The sequence below is a fragment of the Salvia splendens genome, chromosome 18 (assembly GCF_004379255.2).
Source record: "Salvia splendens isolate huo1 chromosome 18, SspV2, whole genome shotgun sequence".
Classification (NCBI taxonomy): Eukaryota; Viridiplantae; Streptophyta; class Magnoliopsida; order Lamiales; family Lamiaceae; genus Salvia; species Salvia splendens.
In genome coordinates this window covers 16089351-16097322 of record NC_056049.1, presented here as the reverse complement: position 1 = coordinate 16097322, position 7972 = coordinate 16089351, and positions in this window count along the sequence as shown.

Below are 7972 nucleotides of genomic sequence, written 5' to 3'. Positions count from 1 at the left end.
ATTTCATTCAATAAATGGGATGTATTTCCTATATTTGAATTGCAAGGAAAATAATGAAACTTGTAGTCCATAATTAAAGAAACGAGCATCGATGATTGTTTTTGCTGGATGAAATCCTCTAGTGCATATGAGTCAACCAAAGCAAAGACTAGCCTAAATAAAGAATGGCTATCCTGTTTTCACTCACAATTCAAAACAACCTCTCTCCTTATATAAAAACCCCAACAAACCTAAGTGGAATTCAACACCAATTCCTTCCTCAGCCAACATGAATTCTCTAACGCTATTCCTACTCCTCCTCTGTGTCACATTCTCCGTCAGCACAGCCAGACCTCTAGGCTCCACCGCTGATGCAGACACGTCAAAATCATCTTCTAGTACTCCTGCTGCGCCAGGGTTCAAAGAATATTCTGTCGAATACATTGGAGAAGGCGATACCGATGCTTTGAAGGAGATAGAGGAGCGGGTCAAGGGCACGTCAGCAAATGTGGCTGTGTTGGGACCAGCTCTGAATAGGTCGGATGAAGAGCCAAAGATATCTATTACAAAGAGGACTGTTGAATACGTTAAACCAGGAGATACCGCTCGTATGAAGGAGATAGAGGAGCGAGTCAAGAGGACGTCAGAAAATGCGGCTGTGTTGGGACCAGCTCTGTCTAGGTCAGATGAGGAGCCAAAGATATCTACTACAAAGAGGACTGTTGAATCCCTTAAACCAGGAGATTCCAATCGTAAGAACGATATAGAGGAGCGGGACTATAGGGAGGCACGAAGTGAGGCTGTGTTGGTACCAGATGTGCCTAGGCCGGAGGCTCAGTCGGGACCAGCTCTGTCTAGGTCGGATGAGGAGCCAAAGCGGACTGTTGAATACATTAAACCAGGAGATTCCGGCCGTATGAAGGAGATAGAGGATCGGGTCAAGAAGATGGCAGAAAATGTGGCTGTGTTGGGACCAGCTGTGTCTAGGTCGGAGGAGGAGCCGAAGCGGACTGTTGAATATGTTAAACCAGGAGATTCCGGTCGTATGAAGGAGATAGAGGATAGGGTCAACAAGACGGGAGAAAATGTGGCTGTGTTGGGACCAGCTGTGTCTAGGTCGGAGGCTCAGTCGAGACCAGCTCTGTCTAGGTCGGATAAGGAGCCAAAGCGGACTGTTGAATATGTTAAACCAGGAGATTCCGGTCGTATGAAGGAGATAGAGGATCGGGTCAAGAAGACGGCAGAAAACGTGGCTGTGTTGGGACCAGCTGTGTCTAGGTCTGACAGTGGTGAAAATGGAGGTAAGGATAAAGCAGCTAAAAAGAAGAAGTCTGCTGAAAATGAAGGTAAGGGTAAAGCAGCTAAGAAGAAAGCAGCTGCAATGGCGCCTAAGCAAAGAGACTCCTCTGAAAATTAGTTTCATGTCAAAGATGAGATAGCATCTTCAATTACTAGTTTGTTGCACATTTCTTATTGTTATTACATTTTTTTTTCTACGCTAGGAAGTTAGAAAATCGTAGTACCAGTTATGTAATAGTTTCACAATTTTAATAAAACAATGCAATTTATTCCTTTTTAATTATAAGTCTCTCTCACTCGTACCAATTTCATGTTTTCTTTCTTCATTTTGGGGCTAAAGAATAGAGACTCAAACGAGTCTTTAATTATATACGTGGCTAATTATGACTTAATTCTTCCAAATGTTAAGAATTAATTCTTCCAAATGTTAGATATGGAATTGTTCCATAGTGAACACGCCCTTTGGCATTTAATAGAGTGGAGTATAATATTATACAACTATTACTATTATTATTATTATTGAAATATTTTTATAAAAATTATTTAAAATAATGAATCATACTCTACTCAATTTCATTGTAATAAATAACTATAATTACAATTATAATTACTCCATCCGTCCCATAAGAATATGCAATCTTTCTTTTTAAGTACGTCTTAAAAGAATATGCAATTTCCGATTTTGAAAACTTTTTTCACTATAATGAGGTGGAACCTATTCTCCACTAAAGGCTTGAATGGTGTTGATTTTGACATAAATCGTTTAACATGCTGAAATCTTTTGTATATTAGGAACAAACATTCCTGATGCTGGTGCTGATCATGATGATAGACAAGTAGTGATGGTTTCAGAAGGTAAAATGATAAATCTTCTGTGTATTAATGATAAATCTCTACATTGAAAATGATAGCTTCAGAAGGTAAAATGATAGTTGCACTTGATAAAATGATAGTTGCACTTGATAAAATGATTGTTTCAGTGGATAAAATGATAGTTTCAGGGGATAAAATGATAGTTTCGGTGTGTAAAATGATAAGTTCAGTGATAAAATGATACTTTTGCATAAAATGATAAAATGATAGTTTCTTGGAATAAAATGATAGTTTCAGTAGGTAAAATGATAAACTTACTAGTTGCACTTGATAAAATGAAAGTTTCAGGGGATAAAATGATAGTTTCAGGGGTAAAATGATAGTTTCTGGGGATAAAATGATACTTTGACTTAATATAATGACATAAACTGTTTAACACACTGAAATCTTTTGTGTATTAGGTGATGCTGATGCTGCTGATGATGATAGACTATTAGCAGATGAGATAAAAAGTATAAAAAATAACAAGAAAAGAAAGAATGGTGATGCAAGTAAGAAGGCAGCTGCAAAGAAGAGGAAGAAAATAGTTCTTCAAGACGATACAGCCATACAGATAGCAAATTTGGCAGGAAGAAGGAATACTGACTTCTTCGTTAACATGCTCGAATGTCTAAACAAGAATCAAAGAAGAGATGTTAGAGAGATTGGGTTTGGCGCACTCCTACACTTCAAGAAAAGAAGTTTCCCAAGATCATTGGCATATTATCTGATCTACAACTTTAACCATAAAAGTTCATCAATTAGATTGAATAGTGGGGAATCACTGTTTTTAGATGAGGATGATGTTCATATAACTCTTGGGTTCCCGATTGGATCTTCACCTATGACTAGGATCAAATTTCATAAAAATATCGACATCAAAAGTCAAATTGCTAAATTCTGTAAAGGTGGAGAGAAAAGAATGGTGCCAGCGTATGTTGTAGAGCAGATGATGAAATACGAAGAAGGTGATGAGTGGTTCAAATGGTGTTTTATGGTTCTGGTGGAGTATGCCTTGATTAACACTCCTGCTGATGAAAATTTGAGTCCACAAATTTTAGATTACATAGCTGATGTTGAGAATATCAGACAATACAATTGGTGTAGCTATGTCATAACTAAATTGCTTGAAACACAAAAGAGATGGAAAAGTAACACAGCAAAGATATTTACCGGACCAGTTATCTTTGTAGTGGTAAGAATAAATTTGTTTTCCATTGTCTATGAATCCATTTACAGAAAAACTAATATTTAGTTTTTGTTAATGCAGGCTTGTTACGTGGACAGAATTGTCTATGAAATGATAAAATGATATAGGTTTTATGATGAAAAAAAACTAATATTTGCAACACCAGTTATCTCCAAATGATACTTGCATAGAATAATAAAATGATATAGGTTTTATGATGTATTTTGGTTGTTCTGTTTTATAAAATGATACTTTTGCATCATAAAATGATAGTGTAAGGGGATAAAATGATAGTTTCAAATGATAAACTGATACTTTTGCATAAAATGATAGTTTCGGTGAATAAAATGATAGTTTCAGTGGGTAAAATGATACTTTTGCTTCATAAAATGATAGTTTCAAATGATAAAAAGATACTTTTGCATAAAATGATAAAATGATAGTTTCGGGGAATAAAATGATAGTTTCATTGGATAAAATGATAGGTTCAGTGATAAAATGAAATTTTTTTGTTCAGTGATAGTTTCAGTGGATAAAATGATAGGTTCAGTGATAAAATGATAGTTTCGGGGAATAAAATGATAATTTTCAGTGGGTAAAATGATAGGTTCAGTACATAAAATGATTGTTTATATGGTTAAAATGATATAGGTTTGATGATGTTTTTTGGTTGTTCTGTTTTATTTGAAAAATGATACTTTTGCATCATTAAATGATAGTGTAAGGGGATAAAATTATAGTTTCGAATGATAAAATGATACTTTTGCATAAAATGATAAAATGATAGTTTCAGTGTATAAAATGATATTTTCAGTGGGTAAAATGATATGATTTCCATTGGGTAAAATAATATCCCTTATGTCAATAACAATTTTTATTTTTGAAAGAAGCATGACAGAGCATATACCATGATATCCACTGTCATGGAGGATATATGTGGTGAATTAGGAAATGATGAAGTTTTAAAAGAGAGGGAAGAAGTTTTGGAAAAGGCCAAAGGTAAGAAGAAGGTTTCCAAAGAACCTCCTGTTGAAAAAGAGAAAGTTGCCAGAACCACAAAGAAAATTGTTGAAGCTCTGTGCTCTCCCTACAATGTTAGAGCAGTAAGTATAAAAGGAAAACTGAGTAAAGAAGAGAAGGAAATAATGTACTGGTTGATGAAACATGAAGAAAGCAAATAGTATGTTTTGAATTACATAATTATATTCTTATTAAATTCTTTTAACTAACATTAAATATGATTTTGAAATCAGTTATGAGATGGTTTATGAGAACAACATGATGAGCATGTTCAAGATTGATTTCCACAGCCTTGTTCCACGTACATACGTCAGTATCAACATCATAGATGCATGGGTTGTGTACCTCAACCACCATGAAAAATTCAAATCAAAGGCATCATCGAGTCGTCTTTTCATCAACACCACACCTACGGTACAGTAAACGAATAAATAAATAATAGTGTTACATTAAAAGTTAAATTTATTTACAAAAATGTAAACATGATAGGTATACAATATCACTGCAAGGGAATCTGGATGGACTCAAGCCGAGGCTCAAAGAAAATTCTGCTCATCGCTGAATGAATTTGTGTCAAAGATTGAAAATTTCAAATGGGAAGATTATGACATGGTAAGTCATAATGAAATATACATTACAGAACAACATTCCTATATTTTTGAAAATGACATTTGTATATAATGTTTTGAAAATTAGATATTCTTTCCGATCTGGGCGCACGAACATTTCTATATCATGTGCTTTAGTCTCAAGATTCAAATGATGGATGTGATTGACAATGCTTTGATTAGTGAAGAGTTGATTAAGAACAAATATGGAGATGCACCAAGTATGCTGGTATGTTTAGTTAAACGCATTCAATATTTATTAGTTAAAATGCATTGAATATCATTTAGTACGAACATAATATCATTTTTACTAGTAATAAATATCATTTTTAATCAACCTCATGTATGTTTTGTGTTATTTGAATAGAAAATTTTCTTCCGGGATTATCTTGGAGATGGAGTTAATCCATCAATGGAGAGAATTGTCAAAATGTCAAAAACTAGACACATGACTTTGTCATGGCAGAACGATACAAATAAAGTTGACTGTGGAATTTATGTGATGCGTCATATGGAGACTTACATGGGTGGTCATGTTCGTAACTGGAATTCGGGTTTAACGAAGAAGGGGATAGAGGCTTTCATAAAACTCCGTGCCAAATATACTGACGCATTGCTTGTTGGAGATACAAAAAAGAAGGCTTTTGAGACATTTTCAAATATACAGCAGAAGTTTCAGAATGATAGCAAAAAAGGGGAAATCGATGTTGAAAAGATGATTAGAGATTTTGAACCCCCTAAAGAGAGCTAGTAGTTGTAATAGTAAATTGTATGACTTGATACTATTGTTTTGTAATAGTGGTGTCGAATATAATCACCTTAGATTATCATTCTATCAGTCAGAAATATCATTTTATCGGCTTCAAGTATCATTTTGTCATTTTATAGGTTTGAAATATCATTTTATCTGCTGCGAGTAACATTTATCATTTTATCAACTCAGAGTATCATTCTATCCGGCAAAACTATCATTTTATACAGTAAACCTAACAGTTATAAGCCAAAAGTATCATTTTATCAACTCAAAGTATCATTCTATCGGGCAAAACTATCATTTTATCAGTTTTATGTCATTTTGTCATGTTAAAGTATCACTTTATCAGCTTATATGTCATTTCTTCAGCTTATATATCATTTTATAAGGTTACTGTCATTTTATCCTGTTAGATTATCATTTTATCAGTCAGAAATATCATTTTATCGGCTGCAAGTATCATTTTGTCATTTTATAGGTTAGAAATATCATTTTATCTGCTGCGAGTAACATTTTTCATTTTATCAACTCAGAGTATCATTCTATACGGTAAAACTATCATTTTATACAGTAAACCTAACAGTTATAAGCCAAAAGTATCATTTTATCAACTCAGAGTATCATTCTATCCGGCAAAACTATCATTATAAGCCAAAAGTATCATTTTATCAACTCAGAGTATCATTCTATCTGGCAAAACTATCATTGTATACAGTAAACCTAACATATATAAGCCAAAAGTATCATTTTATCAACTCAGAGTATCATTTTATACGTCAAAACTATCATTTTATGCAGTAAACCTAACGTTTATAAGCCAAAAGTATCATTTTATCAACTCAAAATATCATTATATCCGGCAAAACTATCATTTTATCAACAATTATGATAGTTTTGCCGGATAGAATGATACTTTTACTGAAATGATACTTTTGTCGTAGGGGAAGGATGATGCACTAAACCGCGGCAAATTATTCATCAACAATTTCAACGGAAGCAATCGCGTTGAATTAGTTGCTTTTTATCCAAACTAAATTAATTACTCAAAAATCAAACTATTGAAAATTTCAGTTTCCGAATTGAATGAACCAAACAAAAAAAATCACACAACAATTTCATCGGAAACAATTGCGTTGAATTAGTTGTTGTTTATGAGTTTATCCAAAACTGAATTGATTACTCAAAAATCAAAATAATGAAACTACAAATCGCCGCGACGAACAGATCCTCCGCCGTCGCCTCCGACGCCGAGGCTCCTCTGAATAGTCGTGTGGAGATCGGGTCCGCTCCCGGTCAACAAATCCGGCATCGTCTTCGGCGTCGGCGGAATTTCCGCCGCGAGGCAGACGCCTCTCAGATCGTGCGACCAATTTTACAACGAAATGACAAATTTGCCCTTAATATGATAGTTTTATTTGATGAAATGATAGTTTTGTTAGATTAAATCTAGACCACATATTTTAAAAATGTGTGGTGGAGATTTAGTTATAGGGATAAATTGGGGTTATCATTATAATGCACCCCTATATATATATGTATGTATATGTAGGGTCCTCTTATATATCTTATAGCATCATAATCCAAAATCAAGACCAAATCTCCACCCTTAAATTATAAAATAAGTGGATGAGATTAAATCTTACAAATCTCAATAATTAGTAGACAAAATATCAACAAAAAAGTAAGATCGTCATTCTGTTATCATATCATAATTTTTGTGTTTTTTTATATCAACATAGTGTATTACAAATATCAACACAATGACATGGGTATTTCAACACAAGTACACGAAAATATCAACACAATTTTATTGAGATTTCACATGCATTATATTGAGATTTTACATGCATTATATTGAGATTCTGTATGCACTATATTGAGACTTTTTGATGTATTTGTTGATAAAAATATGCTTATCAACATATACGAAAACTAAAATAAAAATAATCAATTCATCATCCGAATGTCGTCGGAACATATGCAATTGAGATCTCGTTAGAATCCTTATAAAATTACCTTTAATTTGATATATTTTTTACGAAAAAATAATTTAAATTAAGAAAGTTACGTAAATTTTAAGTTTTAGAATTTTTTTAATAAGAGAGAATTGACATTAATACAATTTACCTTTATTGATACTCATTTATTGAGTATGATCTATCCAATGAATGAAGGCCAACTGACATAGCAAGTTGGATGCTCCTTTTCATTTTGCCAATGTCAATGACATGATTTACATTATTTATTAGAGTGTCCAATATGGAGTGGACG